The sequence below is a fragment of the Balaenoptera borealis genome (assembly GCF_965194805.1).
Source record: "Balaenoptera borealis genome assembly, chromosome: 8".
NCBI classification, from domain to species: Eukaryota; Metazoa; Chordata; class Mammalia; order Artiodactyla; family Balaenopteridae; genus Balaenoptera; species Balaenoptera borealis.
Genome location: NC_138865.1, coordinates 77,045,239 through 77,066,947, shown reverse-complemented (window position 1 = coordinate 77,066,947; position 21,709 = coordinate 77,045,239).

Genomic DNA, 21,709 nt, shown 5'->3' with positions numbered 1-21,709 from the left:
AAGGTGGTTACTAAACGCTTAACAATGTAATAATGACTAAGGCACTTTGGAGGAAAAGATTGGGGTGATAATATTTTACTTTTTACCTTACATATTGCTTCAATTCTTTACTTTTTTAAAGAGCAACAATCATATTTTTTAATAAAGGTGAAATTAAACTGTAAAATAAAAAAGTCAGGCATTTAACATTAAGTGACTGGCAGTAAGTGTTTTCTATACTTACGTGACTAGAAGTGTATAATTCTGTGCTGGTTGGTATCCAGTATTTCTTACTCTGTAAATAAAGGCTATGTTTCTACACACTGTTAGTGTAGTTATTTAGTATAACTCTTCTGTGTATAGTTAGTATACACAGAAGAGGTGCTTACTAAATGTTTCATAAATGAAAAAAAAAATTTGTTTCATTAAACATGTACTTACCAAATTAGCATAAAACATAAAAACACACTCAAAAACAAATACTTGCTCTGACAGCTGATAGCTTGAAATCAATCATATTTATTTCTGTTTTCATGGTTGCCAATCAATTTCCAATGTTCCCTTTTTAAAAATGTGAACTTTTATATACATTAATATGTATAAAATAGATAACTAATAAGAACCTGCTGTATAAAAAATAAATAGATAAAATTTAAAAATTCAAAAAAAAAATGTGAACTTTGACACTAGTTAGACCCAACCCTTAATTGTACTTCTTCAATTTAAAAGCCCGTAAGTTTTTAGCAACTGAGATGCCTAGATTAGCTAAGTATGACAGCAGATTTCGGATTAATCCAAGAGTTTAAAAACTAAACTAAGCATGGATCAGTGTTTTCCAGAAACTAGTGACACCCTTTTGCAATTCAGTTTTCCAACTGATACGGAGTGACTACTGCAGATAATGTTTCTGCATTTAAACCCATAAGAATTATTGTGAAAGCAAGCGGAACTCATGAGAGACCAGGGGGTTAGAGAGAAGGAACCCTTGCAGTGAAAGGAATCAAGGTTTGTCTTTAGAACCCATGCTACCTGAGCAACCAGGTCAAAAAAGCTTCCTCTAATGAAGATCCATCCATTACCGTGACATGCAAGCTCTAGCTGTAGATCACTTTCATGGTCTCCAAAGAAGCTGAGCAGTTATCAGTAACATTCAAAAATCCACTGGAAAGTCATTCATTTCACTTTATGGTCCTAATTAGCCATTTGTATAGTTCTATAATTAAATATGTTCCTTTCTCATCAAGTTTTTCACTTTAGTAATGATACCACTGTGCCACAAACAGGCCCCATGCTGCTGGGTTTGGGACTTATTCATAGCATTTAATTGGTCACCCAGTGGTTAGCCAATAACCCCTTCTATGGGAAGCAACACTCTGAATGCTGTTAATGGGCTGGAGGCACAGTGATTGCCTCCTGGTACCCAGCAGTACTGGGAATAAAGCAATTTCCTCCACTGTGTTGTGTGCCCAATAGCTAATCCTCTCCACTCCTGAAATGCACACTATTTGGTTATAAGTATTTGTGCTGGCTTACTTACCGCTGGGTTGTTAATAGGCAGTGATTCTTCAATGCTCCTTCAGTGAAGATACAGTCTGCTTGCTGACTGCTAATTAAAACAAGTTTACTCTCTCAGACTGCAACTAAAAGGTGGCAAGGTCATCTTACTTATTAATGCAGTAACCTTTTATGTAACAATGTTGATACACTACTCATATGTGCACATTTTGTAATCTGGCAAGTCTATTATTGATTGTTTCAAAAGAACAAAAATTGCGCTACTGACTAGTCTGCTTTCCTTTGAAGTGAAATTGTTAAAATTCCTGAGTCCAGGCCTCTGTTATACAGTTGAAACATAAGGCTTGCTGCAGGATTCTATTTATAATAATATTTGAGCTTCTGAAAACAAAAAGAAAAATGTCGACTGTACTAACCATAAATGTTCAAGCCATTAAAGTAATACTTGGCTTTGTTTCTCATTTGTTTTAATTATAGTTTGATGTATGAAAGGGCATTATAGAGGCTCCAACTTAGAAAGTAAAGTGATCGGTAGATGGCACTTCCTAACCGCCTGCTCAGTGTAAATACATATAATTAAGTCTTAGAAATGGGGTTCTGAGAAATAAAATAAAATAAAAATCGAGTGACTCGTAACAAGACAGAGACAATCATATTTTTGTATAGTGCCCAGATATTTTTATGTCATGTTTCATTGAGATCTCAGGAAAAAATTACTAATTTGCAAAATTTTTGTTGTGTGCTTCTTCCTTAATATTCCAGACATTCATCTCCAGTTATGACAAAGAAAACAATGCAGTATACTCTGTTAGACAATATGGTACCTCTTCCTGCCTTAGGCACTTTTCGGAGAGCCAGGAGTGTCAAAGTGAATTATTCAGGGCTCTCAAAGTTACTCTGCCTCAAAGTTAAACATTATTGCTTTAGAAAATATACTTCTAACTCTCAAGCACAAACAAAAAAATTAGAAACAATTTTAAAATTCTCCACTCACAACCAGAAAGGGAAGAAACATTTTAAAGACAAAATAGGAAAAAACAATGTTGTCTCCTGGGGCAAGGTGACATCACATGCAATTTGTCTCTAGTGTGTAAAGCAAAATACATTTTAGAGGGTTTTATTTACTTATTCATTTTTATTTATTTTTGGCTGCACTGGGTCTTGCTGTGTGTGGGCTTTCTCTAGTTGCAGCAAGTGGGGGCTACTGTTCTTTGATGTGCGTGGGCTTCTCACTGCGGTGACTTATTGCGGAGCACAGGCTCTGGGTGTGCAGGCTTCAGTAGTTGCAGCACGTGGGCTCAGTAGTTGCAGCATGTGGGCCCTAGAGCACACGGGCTTCAGTAGTTGTGACACGTGGGCTCAGTAGTGGTGGCTCGCAGGCTCTAGAGCGCAGGCTCAGTAGTTGTGGCGCACGGGCTTAGTTGCTCCGCGGCCTGTCAGATCTTCCTGGACCAGGGATCGAACCCGTGTCCCCTGCATTGTCAGGCAGATTCTTAACCACTGGACCACCAGGGAAGTCCTTAGAGGGTTTTAATATCAAGAGTTTAAATGCCATTTGGGAGTTACGGTGTCCTGTATTATATACTTTGTAAAAGATGTTCATATGTAGCTGTAATTATGCAGATACAAGTGCCTATAGTCAACAAAGAAAAAATTCACTTACATATTTTTCATATATATAGTGGTAAATCAATAGTATTTCCCTATTGCTTCTGAAATAATAGACAAACAACATGGATATACATTCAAGTTGTGTAATAAATTATTTAAACTGAAGTGTAATAAATGTGTTCTAAAACCAACAGCCAATAAATTATCTTTAAAATTCCTGTTTGATGATACTTCTTCAGGCCATTCATTGAGTTAAAGTAGAAACAACTTATATTTAGTTCAAATTCAGTGAATGTATATGTATACATACACACGTGTATACACACATACATAAATCTTCATTAGTAGTGATGACTCATTGATAGTGAGAAAATAACAACAAAATACTTGTAAGTTGGACATCTCTTTCTGCCATTAGCAAGTTACCTGACCTTAGACATATTATTTTCTCTCTTTAGTCTTTGTTTGCTCATATGGAAAATAATAGTAGATCTATATTATATATAGATATATCTACTATTAGTCATTATCTCCTAAAATATTTTGAAATGATTATTCATCTATATCCATATCTCTATCCTTGCATTATATATATGATGTATGATACATATACCTACGTATTCATAAACTCTGACTTGTCTGATTTATTTGTGATAAGGATAATTCTGAAAGTATTATTTTTCTAGTATTTTGTGCACTAGAACACTAAATGCTAAGGTTGGTAAATAGTCTAGTGTAGAGAGTAAGAGTAGAAGCTCCATAGTCAGGCTTTCTGAGTCAGTCATCCACTGTCTGTGTTATATTGGACAGTAGACTTAACTTGTACGTACCATGGTTTCCTTACTTTTACAACAGAGGAAATCATAATATCTACCTCATAGAGTTACTGGGAGAACTAAATGAGATAATGTACAAAGTGCTTGTAATAGAGTGCTGGAACATTACAAAGACTCAATAAATATTAGCTACCATTATATGCGGAAATCTCATTTGATTCTTGCCACAATCCTTGATAGATTCATTCATTTTTTTCAACAAATGTATGTATATATTAGATATACAAATGCAATTTTTAGTTTCGTATATATATATATATGATACCCTAAGATGTATTGGTGTATACAGACAAACAATGGAGTAAATATCATTTCTGTCCTCACGGGCTTTAAAATCTTTGAGGCCATTAAATTTGAGTAAATGTGCAAACAAACTATTACTGCAGATGTGATCACAGTAATAAGGGAAGGAAGCTCACACTGCTAACAATATGCAGAGATTGGATTTGATCCTGAGCTCTGAGACAAGAGATTTTATTTATGTGACTGCTCTGTGGTAAGCATCACCAATGAGTGATGGATGCTGGACTGCATCAGCATTCATGCTGTGTGTAAAATACTGTAGGGAGTAGACTCAGCTTCAGCAGGATACAGGCAGTTACTTCCAGCACACAGGTAAAGGAAGAGCAGGAGAGGGAGAGAAGAACAATGAAGAACATGTAAGAGAAAGACAGTTTCTAAGTACAGCACTTCAGATGTACTGAGCCTAGATTCATTCATAGGAGCCATTTGAAGTTCAAGGCATCAGCAGCAAATAGGAACTAGAATAAGGAAGAAAAGTGGAAGAATGAGGAAGAAAAGGAGGGGATCGAAGGGCAGGAGGAGGAGGAGAGAAGGAAAGGGAGAGCCTTTACAATAGGATTGGATAAAGAAGAGACTAAGAAAACAAGTGGGAAAATAATTAAGAAAAAGTTTTTTTTTATGATTTAATGTCTCATTAACAACCATAGGAAGACAAAAGAAGAGAAAAAATTAATAACAGTAGAATTTGTGAGGAGAAGATTTAATTTTCTTTCACAGGGAAAAGCACTTTTCCAACAGGATATTATGTTGTAGGATTCCTCATTCAGGTGGGAAGATAAGTCAAAGGGATATATTTGAGTTTATTCAAATATCAAGCGTTAGGGATCCCATGCTGTGTTTCAGGTCACCAGAAGGACCAACTTTATTTGGTGATTGCATAAGAGACGAAAAACCAAAACTACTTAAAGAGATAATTCCACTTTGCAGGCTAAATGGTCTGTGAATTTTATCCAGGTATGATCTGGTTCCTAAAGATGCTATTGTGAGCTTACAATGCCAAGAACAGACATATTGGACTTTAAAGGACAGTAATAAGCTTGAGAGATACCTGAGGCAAGAGGGAATGAGCTTACATTACTCTCAGAATTTTCTCATTTATGGTTAGAGAAGATTATGATTGGGACCTGAGACAGTCAAAGACATTCTATTAGAAGATTTAAGAAATAATGTGTCTATAATGTGTTACCAGGAGCAGTGTTGTGGATGTGAAGAAATAAGATTAAAAATAATACATTTTATTATGATAAGATATCTCACATTTTAGGAATCTATTCCACTTTATTAATTTACCTCTTGAGCACCTTACATACCTGTAAGCATTTAACAAACATTTACTTTTGTATTTATTTATTCACATTTTAAAATTTACTATTTTTAATGCTTCCTGATAGATTCAGTTGCTGAAGGCATGAATACATTTGACATTTTGCCGAGACATGCAGTTTAACCATAGGTACTGCCAGACTGTTGTGTGGACAGTCACTGGTCTACGGAGTGAGTACTCCTGTTTGGCTGCCTTTAATACACACTTCAAAATGGCTTAGCTGTTGGTTATTATCCTTGCCACTACTGTGATGCAATTTCTGAGATTTAAATCCTGTTTCCTTGTGTAAATTGGCTCCAGAAAGAAAGACAGTCAACATCTAGTATGATAGGCGTATTCGTAGACTTGTGCAATAGTCTAATAGGTCTTCTGACATAGGCCTTGGGAAACCATAGATTCTCTGAAAAAATGCATCTTTGTGTTTATAAGAAGAGCAGTAGTTACTCTGATGGGAGCATGGAGAAATGCTCCATTAATATGTCCAGAGGAGGCAGAGAAAGCTTCATTAAAGACATAACTCTTGAGCTGAGATGTGAGGGTTGAGTAGATAAGAGGGCTGTATCTTCTGGCTGGAATGCATTGTGTACCCTTTATATGCTCAAGTATGGTGGTCTACTCCAGCATAGTGGTAGTGGCGATTGAAATGTTTGGGCAGACATGAACTATTTCAGAGGTGGAAATGGCAGTGCTAGATGATTGAATATGGTGGCAGTGGGAAATGAAGGGTCTAAGAGGACACCCAAATTAGGCTTAAGCAATTGGTTCATTAGGGATATAGGAAACAGAGGTATAGGGAATAACGGAGAAAAGACAAGTCAGATGGAAAATCAGTATGTTTAAAATGGGGATAATGATAACACTTATAGGTTTGTCATGAACAGTAAATGAGTTAATAAATATGGAACACATAGAACAATGTTTATGCATTGTAATTACTTAATAAATGTTAACAGTTATCATTAAGAGACATAGTAAGTAAATTAATGTATAACAAATGGATAGACTCTCATGGTAAATAAATAACATGCCACACAGTTTAAAAATTTCCACAGTAACATAAGGAAATAAAAGCGTACTCCTTAATTAAGTGATCACTATGATTAATGTAATGTGAAATATTGAGTCAAAGTTGTAAAGAGATGCTCAGAAGTGAAATCTGTTTAGTTAGGCTGGTGGGACTAAGAGAAATTTTTCACATTAAAATTTTTTCTCTGGAAACATTAGAATTGAGTCCTTCTGTAAACTTTGAGGTGAAAATGGGTACTATATGCAAATTGCTCATGAGGCATACTGTATTAAAAGAGATGCTAAACTAAAGAAACAAGAAGGGGAACAATTGAGTTTGTAATCTCAGTTCAAAGAAATTCTATGAAATTCTCTGACTGTAAGAGCAATGGTTTTACAAAGAGATGGTGCTAGGATTGGGATGAGGGATGGGAGGAAAACTAGGAAAAGAACAAGGGACCAAACGAGAAACAGCATGGAGAAGTTGGCTGTCACAGGAGAAAGGAGGAGAACACACGGAAAACAAGGCTTTGCTTAAGAATATAAAAGATAAGTGGAGCTCCAAAACTCATGGAGAAAATGGGACCAGTGTTTCTAAACAAACACCAAAAGAAGGAGGGGAAGAGGTGAAAAAATGTAATCAACCAGACCTGATGTGAGGAAAAGGGATAGAAGTATGTAATTTACGAAAGAATTGATGAAATAATTGAAATCACACAAATATTGAGATAGCAGTTTAAAATGAAAAAAAAATGAAGACTATATAGGAAAAAAGGGTTTTACTTATGGTACATTCTGAAAAACTGAAGTTAGGTATACTTTAGCATAAAAAATTTGGCTTGTTTTAGATATTAGAGAAACATTTATTGCAAGTCTTAGGGCTGAGATTGGGGGATTTTGCATCAGTTAACAGTGGATGAGAGCCATACAAGAATGATATTTATGTTAATACATATAAGGTAAATTTTTGAAACATTCTGAGTATGTTGGAATGCATGAGGTCATATATAAGACTTTGGAAAGGTTTAAAAATGAAATGTATAACAATCTTAAAAAATCCCCAAAGGAATGTAAAAGATAAAACCATTTAAATTTATGCTGATACTTTGCACATAACATGAAGGATAATATTGGAAAGGGATTTCAGTGTTCATAGAAAACATGCAAGTAAATGAAAATTTTAACTAAAACTTATCTCTAAAACCAAATATTTAATTGGCATATAGAAATGGAGATACAGAATCACTTATTTAAATGCATATGCTAACAGTTTTTGAGTATTTAATCAAAAGGGGTAGAAATACCTCAGCAAACTTTTTTAAAAAGGTGCAAATAAAAATCACTTTTATGTCTTCTTCTGGTGATTCTATGGTATTAGACAAAAAGAATCACCCCCAAAGTGAGTAATTTGGCAGCTGTGTATAGAGTATGAGTAAATCCCTATTAAAATAGAAATAAATGGAATAATAAGAATGATCAAGTATATGGGAGCTAGTCCCTTTCCAAGATGTCAGAGAAGTTTGAGGGATCATTAGCAATGATGGAAAGAAAGCTCGTGAAAGGAGAGGTAAGTCTGAAGAATTTAAAGACCTAATGAAGTATTCCCAGTTGCAAAAGTGTTAACAGAGTGCTTAGTTAAAATAAAAGCAAAATAAGATAAAAAAATAATAGTAAAACAGAAAATTTAATAAATTTATTTAGATGGTATAAGGATGGATATAATAGAGGGGGAAAATGTTAGGAATGAATCCAAGTATATTCAGCTTAATTCACAGAGTTTTCCAGAAGAATAAAAAGTAGTGAATATAGATTTAGAAGAAAAAGTGTTTTAAGATGGTTTGGAAGGAGAAACTGTAGACAATAAATAAGGTGTTTGAAGAATTATCTTAAAAGCAAGGAAAAAATATCAGTTTCCAAGAAAATTAAAATGAGTGATTTAAGGGAAGGCATCAAGATTCAAAAAAGGGTGTCTGGTCTTGGTTGGACAGTGCTTCAGGGCTAACAGCTCTACTTCTGCATTTTCCACGACTTCTGAGTGTAAAGGAGACCTTAGCAAAGGGTTAGACTTGAAAGGTAGGTGTTCCTAATACAACATCATTTTAAGGATGTTGAATTTTATGGGACTAACACTGTAATATCACTGAAGATTTTGGGCAAGAGGGTGACACACTCATTTGTGTTATAGAAAACACCCTCTTGACATCTTGTTTTAGCAAGGTAGTGGAATAAATTATCTAAAATCTTTCTCACTACAAATGTCTAAAATTTCTGCGTTAAAAGCTAATAAGAATTATTTTTAATGTGTAACAGCATTCTCCTTTGCAAGAAAGAAAGAGGAAAAACTCACATGAAGGAAACAGACTAAAAGTTACAGGCATAAACATTCAAACTTATATTACAGATGTCCTGAGAAGATTTATTTTTCCTGATTCCCCAAGAGCTCTGTTTAATTCCTACTCTTGGGCAGGGAAAGTGGCTGAGGGTCTGTATGAGGCAGAGACTTAGAAGTCATCAGCATAAAGCAAGGGCTTTGGAAAAAAAAACCATACTCTCCTATAAAGGGTGACCAAGACACATTCCACTATTGGCACAGGGAAAAGACAATGAAGTTTGATTCACACTGACTTGAGGTAAAAAAAATATCAAAGTGTTCTCTAAAAATGTAAACTCCAATTCTGTTTTTTTCCATTTGTGTGTGGTCCACATTTATTCTACTTGTATGGTTCAGACAATTTCAAACTGAAAAAAATAATACAAAACTTGGTCTCAAGGTTGCGATTCATTCAGGTTCTGTCAGAGAAAATACAAACTGTTTTAGGAAAAACTCTCACAAACAATGCCCTACAGGATACATGTTATAAATCATATTACCCAAATTTAAAAATAACTCAAATTACAGTCCACCAAAAGCATGATTTTAGGGGGGAAAAAAGGAAAAATTACAATTGGAGAACTCCAGATACTAAGAAAATGTTTTTAAAAAGTTATAAAACAGGGCTTCCCTGGTGGCACAGTGGTTGAGAGTCTGCCTGCCAATGCAGGGGACACGGGTTCGATCCCTGGTCCGGGAAGATCCCACGTGCCGCGGAGCAACTAGGCCTGTGCGCCACAACTGCTGGGCCTGCGCTCTGGAGCCTGCGAGCCACAGCTACTGAGCCCGTGTGCCACAGCTGCTGAGGCCGACATGCCTAGAGCCCGTGCTCTGCAACAAGAGAAGCCACCACAATGAGAAGACCACATGCAGCAATGAAGACCCAATGCAGCCAAAAATAAATAAATAAATTTATTTAAAAAAAAAAAAGTTATAAAACAAATATGCCTAAAATGATAGTTGAAGTAATTGAAGTTCAAAGAAAATAATAACACAATGTGGGGAAAATAGTAGCATGTTGAGATAATTTAAATAACTTTAGAACTGAAAAATATAGTAATTGTAATTAATATAGTAAGTGTTACATGGAAGTTTAGATGCAGATGAAGAGAAAATGAATAAATAGAAATACTGATGTCGGGAGATTACCCAAAGTGCAGCACAGAGACAAAGACATGAAAATTATGAAACAGAGGTTAGATAATTCAAAAAGAGTCATGTATCACAATGTTCATTACAGCACTACTTACAATAGCCAGGACACAGAAGCAACCTAAGTGTCCATCGACAGGTGAATGGGTAAAGAAGATGTGGCACATATATACAATGGAATATTAGCCATAAAAAGCAATGAAACTGAGTTATTTGTAGTGAGGTGGATGAACCTAGAGTCTGTCATACAGAGTGAAGTAAGTCAGAAAGAGAAAAATAAATACCATATGCTAACACATTTATATGGAATCTTAAAAAAAAAAAAAAAAGGGTTCTGAAGAACCTAGGGGCAGGACAGGAATAAAGATGCAGATGTAGAGAATGGACTTGAGGACACGGGGAGGGGGAAGGGTAAGCTGGGATGAAGTGAGAGAGTGGCATTGACATATATACACTACCAAATGTAAAATAGATAGCTAGTGGGAAGCAGCCACATAGTACAGGGAAATCAGCTCGGTGCTTTGTGACCACCTAGAGGGGTGGGACAGGGAGGGTGGGAGGGAGATGCAAGAGGGAGGGGATATGGGGATATATGTGTACATATAGCTGATTCACTTTGTTATACAGCAGAAACTAACGCAACAATGTAAAGCAATTATACTTCAATGAAGATGTTAGAAAATAAATTAAAATCAGAGAACCTTGGAAGTAAATAAATAAATAAATATAACAGAGGTTAGGAAAAATAAGAGTAAACTAAGGAAGTCTAATGTGCATCTAATAAGAGTGATAATAGGAAGAATAGAGAAAATATGTTTAGAGATAATGATTAAAAGTTTAGAATTTATGAAAGACGCCAAACTTCAGGAAGTAAAACTAGTTGAGGGAAAGAAAGACAAAATGATTCCACACCTAGACACATGGTAGTGTAATTGTAGATTTCCCAAAATAGATTCTTAAAAGCTACTAAAAAAGCAAAGACCAATTACCTACAATGGAAGAATAATTAGCCTGAAATGGCATTCTGAAAAGTAAAAATAGGCATCAGATGACATTGGATTATCTTCATAGTGCTGAAGAGAATATTGTTAAACTAAAACTGTATACCCACCTAAAAATAAGAAAAGAAAATTAAATATATTTTCATACAAAACTAAGGAAACTTACCATTGAAAAATCTTCAAGGGAAAAAATTAAAAGGGTTTATTTTAGGAGGTAAATTAAACTCAGAAGGAAGGATTATTATGCAAGATGAAATGGCAAATTTGTAGACAACTCAGAGTACTTATGATGTAAAATAGTGACGATAAAATAATAATAGCAACTTTTTTGAGGTAGAAATAAAGATAAAACTAATAATATTGTAGACAATGGTATTATGTTCATTGAGGATGATCCAGTTTTGTTTGGGAGGAAGATAGAAAAACTGAGTATGTTAGATTTTGTTATATAAAATATTTAAGTAAATTTTAAGGACAATACCTAAAATATAGAAACATCATGTACAAACTTCAAAATTGTAAATAAGGAAAAGAGAAAATGAAGGATAACTTCGTGGAAACAATAGAAGTCAAGAAAGAAAAACCAAAGAAGATGCATCAAAATGAGCAATCACAAAATAGGAGGATAAAAATAAAATCAGAGTAGTAACTGCAAAATTTTAAAAGATTAAATTCACCACTTAAAAGAGAGACTATTCTAATTGTTAAAAAAATAATTAGTAACAGCACTTGGCTCTATGTTCCTACTAAAGACATATGTAAAAGATGACAAGGGAGGTGGAAAAATAGTGGGAAAAGATATAACAGTTCAGATTTTTCAGTTTCACTTTCTCTGTGATTCTTTCGCTTCTAGTGCCCTGAATTTTCAGATACTCATGTCCCCAGATTTGGTCTCTGATACCTCAAGCTGGTAAGGCTTCCATTCTCTGCTGACAGCTAAGTGCAGTTTGGGGAAGACATTGAGTCAAAAGCATAGCAAACTTGCAGATCTTATTAGGAGCAGTTCTGTCTTTCAAGGGTACTCTTCCAATTTCAGTCCCCTTCACCTCTGACTGATTTTGTTGTAGTCTCCCTAGAATCTACAATGATTAGCTGTCAGTCGGTGGTTGGGGAAAAAATACACTCAGAATTTGGATTGCAGTCCTTTTATGGTTGTCTCATTTCCAGCATTCCCTTATATTTCCAGCTGCTCTGCTGTTCTGAATTATAATGTCTGCCACCTGAAACCAGTGAGATTGCAATTCTCCACTTCCAGACCTAAAAAATGGAGTGTCCTCTAAGCAATAAAATCAATGTCTTTTAGGGTTAAATGCAGTGAAGTAGGAATTTTTTAAAAGTATAACCTTACTCAGGTTTCTGGCTGCCTGTAGTATTTTCCATTGCCTTCAAATAGTTGTTTTTAGTATTTTTGTTCAATTTTATAATTGTTTTCTGTAGGAGGAATCATTTAGAATGTTCACACCATCATTTCTAGAACTTCTACCCCGTTTTGTTTTTTGCTTATTTTTAGTTATTAAAAATTTGTGAAAATGAATACATATTAATTTTATATTAAGATAAAGGCCATTATTCAAGTTATCAAATCGGAGCATTGGTTTTTAGTGTGAGGTGCTTTCACAGATTTGGTCCCAGAGTATTCTCAAATCCAAGAGTCCTATCTAGGTGAATGGTGGCAGATGAGGAGGTAGATGGAGTAATTGTTTACAAATCTCTTTGCTGGAGCAATAAGCTAATTGTATTTTCTTCTTGAATTTTAAAAGACTGACCACATTGCTGTAGAGCTGTTGTAATACGCTGATAATTTGGGTATTAATGGATAAATCATATATTTCATTGAATGAGTGTAGCTCGTTTATTTTTTTAGATTGTCAACATATTTCCCACAAATATTTTTATGGTGTCAGAACCAACCCTTTTTGAGTTCCTACCAAGAGATATTTTTACCTAAAACCTCAAATAACTTAAATATAGGATATGTGTGTGTGTGTTTGAGTGTGTTGTGGAGTCACATTTTTCTTCTAGAATTCAGACATACTATTATAATAGTATCAACTGAAGAAAATAGTCAAAAATTGATGCAAAAGTTGTATGGTTAATTGTATGTATGTAATTGTATGGTTAATTATGCTTTTAGTAATACTGGGTGTAAAATGTACAATAAATATAAGGATTTATTAAAGAAAACCTGGCTTTGGGTCCTGTTTGGAGCATGTGCTTTGAACTTTCTATTTTTATTTTTTCTTCATTTCAGTAAATGATAAAACAAATATCTATATTTATGAATTTCCTGAACATTAAGTTTCAAATTTTGGGCCCAGTGAGTAAAAGTTGTTGTGACCATATAGAACCCATGCATGACGATAATTTCTATTACTCTGGCTGCTGGAAACATTTGGTAATCTCAAAATAGCACAGTGTATTTAATACTGTGGAATAAAACATATACCAGGACAATATAGGGTGCAATAAGATTAGGTTGCAAATTTCAATCTTTATCTTTTTTATATGCTTCCAATTTTAATAGCATATTTACACACTGAGGATTTTATATGTAAATTTTCAATCAGTCGCTTCCTTTTCAAATAATTTAGATTTACGCATCAAAAATATTTACAGTTGGTTAATAAAGATGATACTGTACTGTGTGAATAGAATCTATTTTAGTGTTTTATATCTGTATTCTTCTTTAAAATGAATTATAGCAAATAAAAGAAAGTGTTCGTATGTTCACTTTCCTATTACTACTGAAAGAAATTTATCATAATATTCATCTTTACTCAAAATATATCAAAATATATAGAATTTTCATCTTGCAATATTTTTGTTTTCAATGAATATCAAAATAAAGGTTCTTAAAGTTTTTGAAAATACTGTGGAGACATGATAGTATTTACTCTGCCTAGTGTTGTTTAAATTGATGCTTCCTTATTATAGACTATTTATAAATTGTACTGTGTTCAGGGAGCTAAAGGACATCAAAACCCCATTTTTTCCCTTTAAAATTCATCTTGGATTCTTGCCATAACTATATAATATAAAATTTTAAGTGATCTGATCAAATTTTAATGCAAAATTATTGCTCAGAATGATTAACTGCATGGTACTGAAGCATAATGAAAGCTAGTGAAGAGGAGCAGAAAACCAAAATTGGCAGAGATATTATAGGAAGTTGGTGAAATTATTGTAGTAAGAGAATTATTTCTTTTGCACTGTGGCTTTCCATAATATTTTAGAAAAAAAATAATAAAGTGGCTGTGAAAATTATTTAAGTGTGGGGTTCAAAATATCTTGAATGTTAGATTCAAAGAATTCTGGTTTAGGCAGTTGACTTGTTTGCTTCCTAATTACTGATTTTCTGAGGCTTTTCATTCATTTCCAAGTTCATAATCAAAATGCAATAAATGATTGAAGGAAAACCTTGGTTACAAAATGTGTATATTTTACACCATCAAAATTCTCAAGATTTCTTAATGAACTTAAAAGCTCTCTCTTCTCATTATTTTCACTTGGCTCTGAGTCTTTTACAGAGATAAAGTTGAGGTGTGTTTCAACAAAGATATAGATTAAGGTAAAATAAATCTAGAGGGAAAATAGCAGAAGGGTGAGGCTTTAGAAAGGAGTATGAGGCTAAAATAGATGGTTACCAAAAATAGATTAGAACAGAGAGATGGCAACATTAACAGAGAAATAAAGAAAGAAAAAATGAAAAGTAAAAAACAAAAATGAAAGGGAGTGGCAAAAAGAAAGCAAGAATGTAGTAATCAGAGGGTTTAGGAAAAAGGCAATATAAGATGTGTTCATATGTTAGACAGATATAAATAACTTATAGAAAAATTCTTGTCTTTTAAAATGAAATGAAATGTATTACCTAGCACTTAAAACAGAAGATTTCCTTGACCTTTTGTTAATAGAAATGTAGACATGCAGCAATAAAAAACAGTAAAGTTATCTTCTATTGAATTTTATAGATTTCTAATATCTGGTAGTTCTATTTTTCTGAAATTATATGTGAAGTAATATGCATATTATTCTTGAAAAATTAGTAAATTAATTAGTACTACCTTGAAACTTAATGGTAGTATATAAAAACCCTTCCCCTAAATTATTCAAGATTATAATATGGGTTAAGAGTAAAGTCTCATTTTATTAATATATTATTCCACATAATATATTAATTATCTGGAATAATATATTAATTATTAATATAATATATAATATAATATATAATATATTATTAATTAACATATTATTGACTTTCTGCAAAATTTTGTCCACAACTACCTCTCAAATAACATGAAATACAAATATATACTTTAATTCAGTTCTTTTTTTATATTACAGGCAATTAGCACTTATTCCCAAAGGAATAATTTTAAAAGAGCTGTTCTATGATTTGTGTTCCTCCATAATATGCACTGGTATTGCTACCAATTATATTACATTTTTTCAGCTTTATAGAGATATAGTTGACAAATAAATTTGTAAGATACTTAAAGTATACAATGTGATGGTTTGATAGGTGTATGCCTTATGAAAGTATTTTCCTTATCTAGTTAACACATCTATCACCTCACGTATTTACCATTTTTCTTTGTTTGTTTTCTTGGTAAAATGGTTAAGTTCTAATCTCTTAGTAAATTTTAATTATACAATACACTTCATCAACTACAGTCACCATGTTATACATTAGAACCTCGGATCTTATTCATCTTAAAACTGAAAGATTTTACCCTTTTACCAACCTCTTCCTACTTCCCCCAACTCCCAACTCCTGGCAACCACTTTTCTTCTCTCTGTTTTTGTGAGTTAGATTTTTTTTTTAAGATTCTGTGTGTAAATGATACTGTGCAGTAATTGCCTTTCTCTGTCTGTCTTATTTCGCTTAGCATAATTAATGCCCTTCACGTTCATCCATGTTGTCATAAATGGAAGGATTTATTTCTTTTTTAAAGCTCAATGATATTTTGTTGTATATATATATGTGTGTGTTTTATATATATACTACATCTTCTTTATCCATTCATCCATGGACCAACACTTAGATTGTTTCCATACTTTGGCTATTGTGAATGATGCTTCAGTGAACATGGGAGTGCAGATATCTCTTCATTATCCTGTTTTCATTTTCTTTGGATGTGACAGAAAAGTGGAATTGCTGGATCACATGGTAGTTCTATTTTTAATTTTTGGAGGAACTTCCATGTTGTTTTCCTTAGTAGTTGTACTTGTTTACATTCTTATCAACAGTGTGCAAGGGTTCCCTTTACACCCTTGCCAGCGTTTGTTTTCTTTTGTCTTTTTGGTAATAGACATCCGAACAGGTGTGAGGTGATATCCCATTGTATTTTTAAACTTCATTTCTCTGATGATTAGTGAAGTTGAGCTCCTTTTCATGTATGTGTTGGACATTTGTATCTATATAAGTTCTTTGCCCATTTTTTAGTTCGGCTATATGTTTTTGGTTTTTTTCTTTTCTTTTTTTTTTTTTTTGATATTGAGTTGTAAGTGTTCCTTATATATTTTGGATAATAACCCCCTATTGGATATGTGGTTTGCAAGTATTTGTTTCCATTCCATAGGTTACCTTTTCTCTTTTTGTTTTTTTGATGACTTCCTTTCCTGTGCAGAAGCATTTTACTTTGATGTAGTCACGCTTGTTTGTTTTTGCTTTTGTTCCCTTTACTTTTGTAAATATCAAAATATCTTTGCCAAAACCAATGTCAAGGAAATGACTCATGTTTTCTTCTAGGAGTTTTATGATTTCAGGTCTTATGTTCAAGTCTTTAATCCATTTTGAGTTGATTTTTGTGTATGGTATATGATAAAGATCCATTTTTATTCTTTTGCATATGGTCATGCAGTTTTCCCAACACTGTTTATTGAAGAGGCCATCTTTTCCCAATTGTATATTCTTTGCTCCTTTGTTGTAAATTAATTGACTATATATGCAAATATTTATTTCTGGGCCTTCTATTCTTTTCCAATGGTCTATGTGTCTAAAGAATGTTTAAGAGCCAATTTTAAAAAGTCCCCAAGTTTAAGTAACTCAAGACAAATAAAGATAATTTTATGAAATAGTAGATGTTAATAAATTTAATATAATATTTAGAATGAGCCAGGAAATCATGTGCTTTTACTTGTATTACTCATATTAGCAATTACATAAGGGAAATTGACATCCCCCAATTATAAAATTAATATCATATGATATTATAATAATACTTACAATTTCTTGAATGAAGAGAATAGTTGACCCAGAGATACTATAAGTTAAGCACTCCTGAGTCTTTTGACCTCCACCTGGAATGATGTTGTCTATAACCAACAAACATCACCACAAAGTTCCAGCCAGTCATAGAGTTTCACTTGCATCTACTCAGCTTACTATCTTTTCCAAGATGAAAGCACTTCTCTTAAAGTCTCATCAGGCACATGTGTTCATCCTGTCAGTTTCCTCCACTATCCTATTTCAGGGCATGGTGGATATATGACTGTGCTCCTATCTCCTCATTGCAAATACAGACCATGACTTCCTATCACTTCCTGTGTGACATACACTCATGGAACTGGAAAAGCCCAGTGAGAGCAGAACAACAGAGAGTGGTACCAAGAGAAGGAGTGGCTGAGGCTGTTAAATATTTCATTAGTGGGAGCACATTTTCATCAGAGTCATGGCCTTCTGTAATATAAATATATACATTTAATTTTGTTATACATAGACTATTTTTATAAGTAAAATAATCCTAATTCTGTTTAGAAAAAGAAATCAGGAGAAGAAAATGAATGTAATGGCTCAGAATTATTTCCATTCTTTTTCCTTCTTAGTGACTCCCTCATTCACCTCTATCAAAATTGTAACTAAAATGATGTGTAAGATGCCAAGAAATTATTTAATATAATGTCTTTCTGAAAAATAGAGCAATCGATATCCTTAGAAGAGTCATAGTTAACATGTTAAGTCAGTCATGGGAAGCCACTGGTGAAGTTGAATATCAGTGAGATGAGATACTGTAGGAAAATAAATACAGCTGGTTCTGGACACTCACTGTGTTGAACATTTTTCCTGGAGCATGGGGACCTTAGGATCTTAACTGCTTCAAAAGAGAATGGGAAGATAGGGAGCCAATTTGATAAATTTTAAACCAATTGTGTATGAATTCATTTTGGGTTCACATGCTTACAACTCTTTTAGACGCATTTGATCTCCTCAGATTTTAAATATTAATTCTCCATAAAAGCAGACATATTACTTCATACACTTTTACTTTTAAGCAGCTTGAAGAGCATCGTACGAAACCAACAGCCCCCTCCACCTCACCCACACACACAGCATCACAGGAGACTCACTTGCTCCTTTGGGCTACACAAAGCCTGTTGTTACCTAAGGTAGTCAGGAGTGATTGGTTAACTTCTGAAAGCTTTACCTAAACAGTTTCAGAATGAATGTTAACTTTGATCAACATGCTGTTCTACAAAGAACATTCATGGGTCAGTCATGTTGGCACAGCCTCAAGGCAGAGACTGTGCTTTACACAGAAAAATCTGAAAGGGCATCTTGATATAAATATTTTTTCTGTGAATATATCCTTCATAGAACTTATAATCAGATATGTCCCTGACTTGGAAGTTATTTCTTACATAAAGGGTGGTGATGATGATGGTGAAAATAATGTTTGATAATGAAAATAATCTTTTACACATATGAATGAGATGTTGACCTTCAAAATACTGTTAGATCATAATTCGGTTGTCTGAAGAAGTTGCAATGTGATTTGGCCAAGAGTAAAAATCACAGTGAATTCTAAAGAAAACAAAGAAAAAAAAAAAAAGCACCAAGATTTAAGGTTTCACTTTTTTTCTCAGGGGGCAAATGTAATACACATACATACATACTCACTTACATGCACATATATACATATACATACCCACAAATACCTACAAACCACAGACATATCTGTATCTATTTATATCTATACACATACAAACACACGAAACCTTGAATCATTGTAATTGAGAAAGGAAGGCATTAAGCTAAAATGTATAAGGATTTTTTTATTCTATCAAATGGCTAAGTTAGGGGATGCTCTGAATTTTGGATTTCATTTTGATATTTTTCTAACGTCTACTTTTTGGCCTTGGCTTTGTTCTTAACTATTTGAAGTCTGTACTGCTGAATTCCTGTTTTAAATATCACTTCTGATACCCAGTGATGAATAATCAGTATAACCATATCAGTAATAAAAACATATAGGTCATTAGGATTTAGTGTTAAAATTGGAATATTTACTGCAGTGGTTTATATATTTGTGTCCCCCACCCCCAAATTCATATGTTGAAATCCTAATCCCAGTGTTATGGTATTTGGAGATGGAGCCTTTGGGAAGTAATTAGGTAATAAGGGTGGAGCCCTCATGTTTGGCATTAGAGTCCCTGTAAGAAGAGGCCAGAAAGCTAGCTGACTCTTTTTCTGCCTTATGAGGACACAGCAAAAAGACAGCTATCTGTAAACCTGGAAGAGGTCACTCACTAAGAACATGACCAAGCTGGCACCCTGATCTCAAACTTCCAGCCTCCCGCACTATGAGAAAAAAAAATGTTGGTTGAGGCATCCAGTCTATGGTAGTTTGTTCTAGCAACTCAAAATGATTAAGACATTCCCATTGAAATATAGATAAACATTCTATATGCAAATTTGAGTGAAACTATCCTTACAGGATCTATATTTTGAAATTCTGTCAGTAACTGGGTTTTTAAAAATGCATGTATCATTGCAAGAATAAAATGCTTCAGTAGTTGATGATTGTGAAAGTGCTTTACCTACAAATTATTTAATAACTTTCAAATAGTTAAATAAAATTTAAATAAAATAGATACTATATGAATAAATTTCCCCTTTACCATGGAGATTCTGAGGTTTTTGAAGTTTCAAAGTGAGATGCAGAATACTGGGGAAGCACATCAGCCAGATAACACAGGAATGAGAATATTAGGTGTTTTTCAAGCCAACAATTTTTAAGTACTATTCTGAGAATTCCTCACAGAGAAATTATTTTTTCTGTGTTTATAAACCTATTTTAAACATGATTTCTAAGGTATTTTAACAATGAAATCATAATGATAATTAATATTATAGGACTACAGATTCATTCTTTCATCCCCAAATTTTGTACTATGATGGTGATTTTGGCTTTGGTCTCTGCTTCAGCTAAGGATTTATTTTACTACTTGGCTAATCAGCATTTGGCAAAAATGTATGAAATGTATTTTCAGGCTAACTTAGATCCTGGGAGCTCCACAGTAATGGTATCATCTGTCTATCTATCTATGTATCTAATTTTTTTTTTACCTCCCTTGATGAATTCTAGAGGATGCTAGTAATAGGGTACAAGGTTTGCACCGTAATTCCTATGCTCATTTTAATAATCCTTTGAGAAGGATCAGTGCTGAACATTCTAAGAGTCAGAATGTATGTGGCTATTAGCATTCACAGGGTTGAGGCTAAAGGATTAGATTAAATTTTATTTGCTCATCAGTTCACAATGAGCAGTCAAACAAATAAATAAAACAAAATACTAAGCTGAGAGAAACTAAGTTGCATATGCCAGGGTGCTTGAAGTATTCAGAGAATTGTTCCAGAATACACTCTGAGATTCTCAATGTGGTGTATACTGCAGCCATAAGAGAAGATATGTATTTTGGACTCATGAAATGGTGAAACTTTACATATTTCAAAAGTATGACCTTAATGTTATTCTTCATGGACCAAACACGTGTGACTCTTAGATTTTGGTGAATATTCCTAAAAGGAAAAATAAATAAAATGCTATTACTTTATCAAGATATCAATGCCAGGGATCATTGTTGAGACCTGCCTTTCTGGATTCTAACATTATCATGTCATAGTGGCCCTGACATGCACAGTTAAAGCGTGGGTACCTCAATAGCCTACTAGTCTTATTGCACGCTCTTTCCTGTCCATGGAAAAAAGTCAGGTAGGAAAAAATAACAAATGCATGGCATACTCTCATTTAAGAAGCAGAGCTATAAGGAGAAGGTAGTCGAGTGTTCTGTGGAAAGGAATTTCCTTCTTGGGCCTTCATTTTGGAGAAAACCAGTGCTTGCATATCCTGCTCATGAATGTGGTGCATTTGAAAACAAATGTGAAATCTAATGACATTATAAAGCACCTTGAAAGGAGATTGTTTTGCCTAAAGAAGTTTACAAATAGGGGAAGCATTAATTAGTAAGAAGGCAGGGCAACGCAGCAGAGGGCCTCAAGAGAGACCTCTCACCCCATAAGCCAAGGAACACATCACCTCGCTGCTTTTATTTCAGGAAAAGATGGCTAAATTTTCATTGCTGAAGGGTAGTCAGGCTAAAGGGTCTATGGTTGGGTTGCTATGCATGAAATACGTCTGAGCTGAATTCTTAAATTCTAGAAAATGAGGTTGCCGAATACATACACAAACACACATGTACAAACACGCACATAAATACTATATGTATGTGTATACAAAATCAGTATTGCAGAGAACCAGTGTATTTGAAGGCTGACATTTTTAACAATATCTCATATGCAGAATATTAGGGTTGTTGAGATTTACCTCCTTGG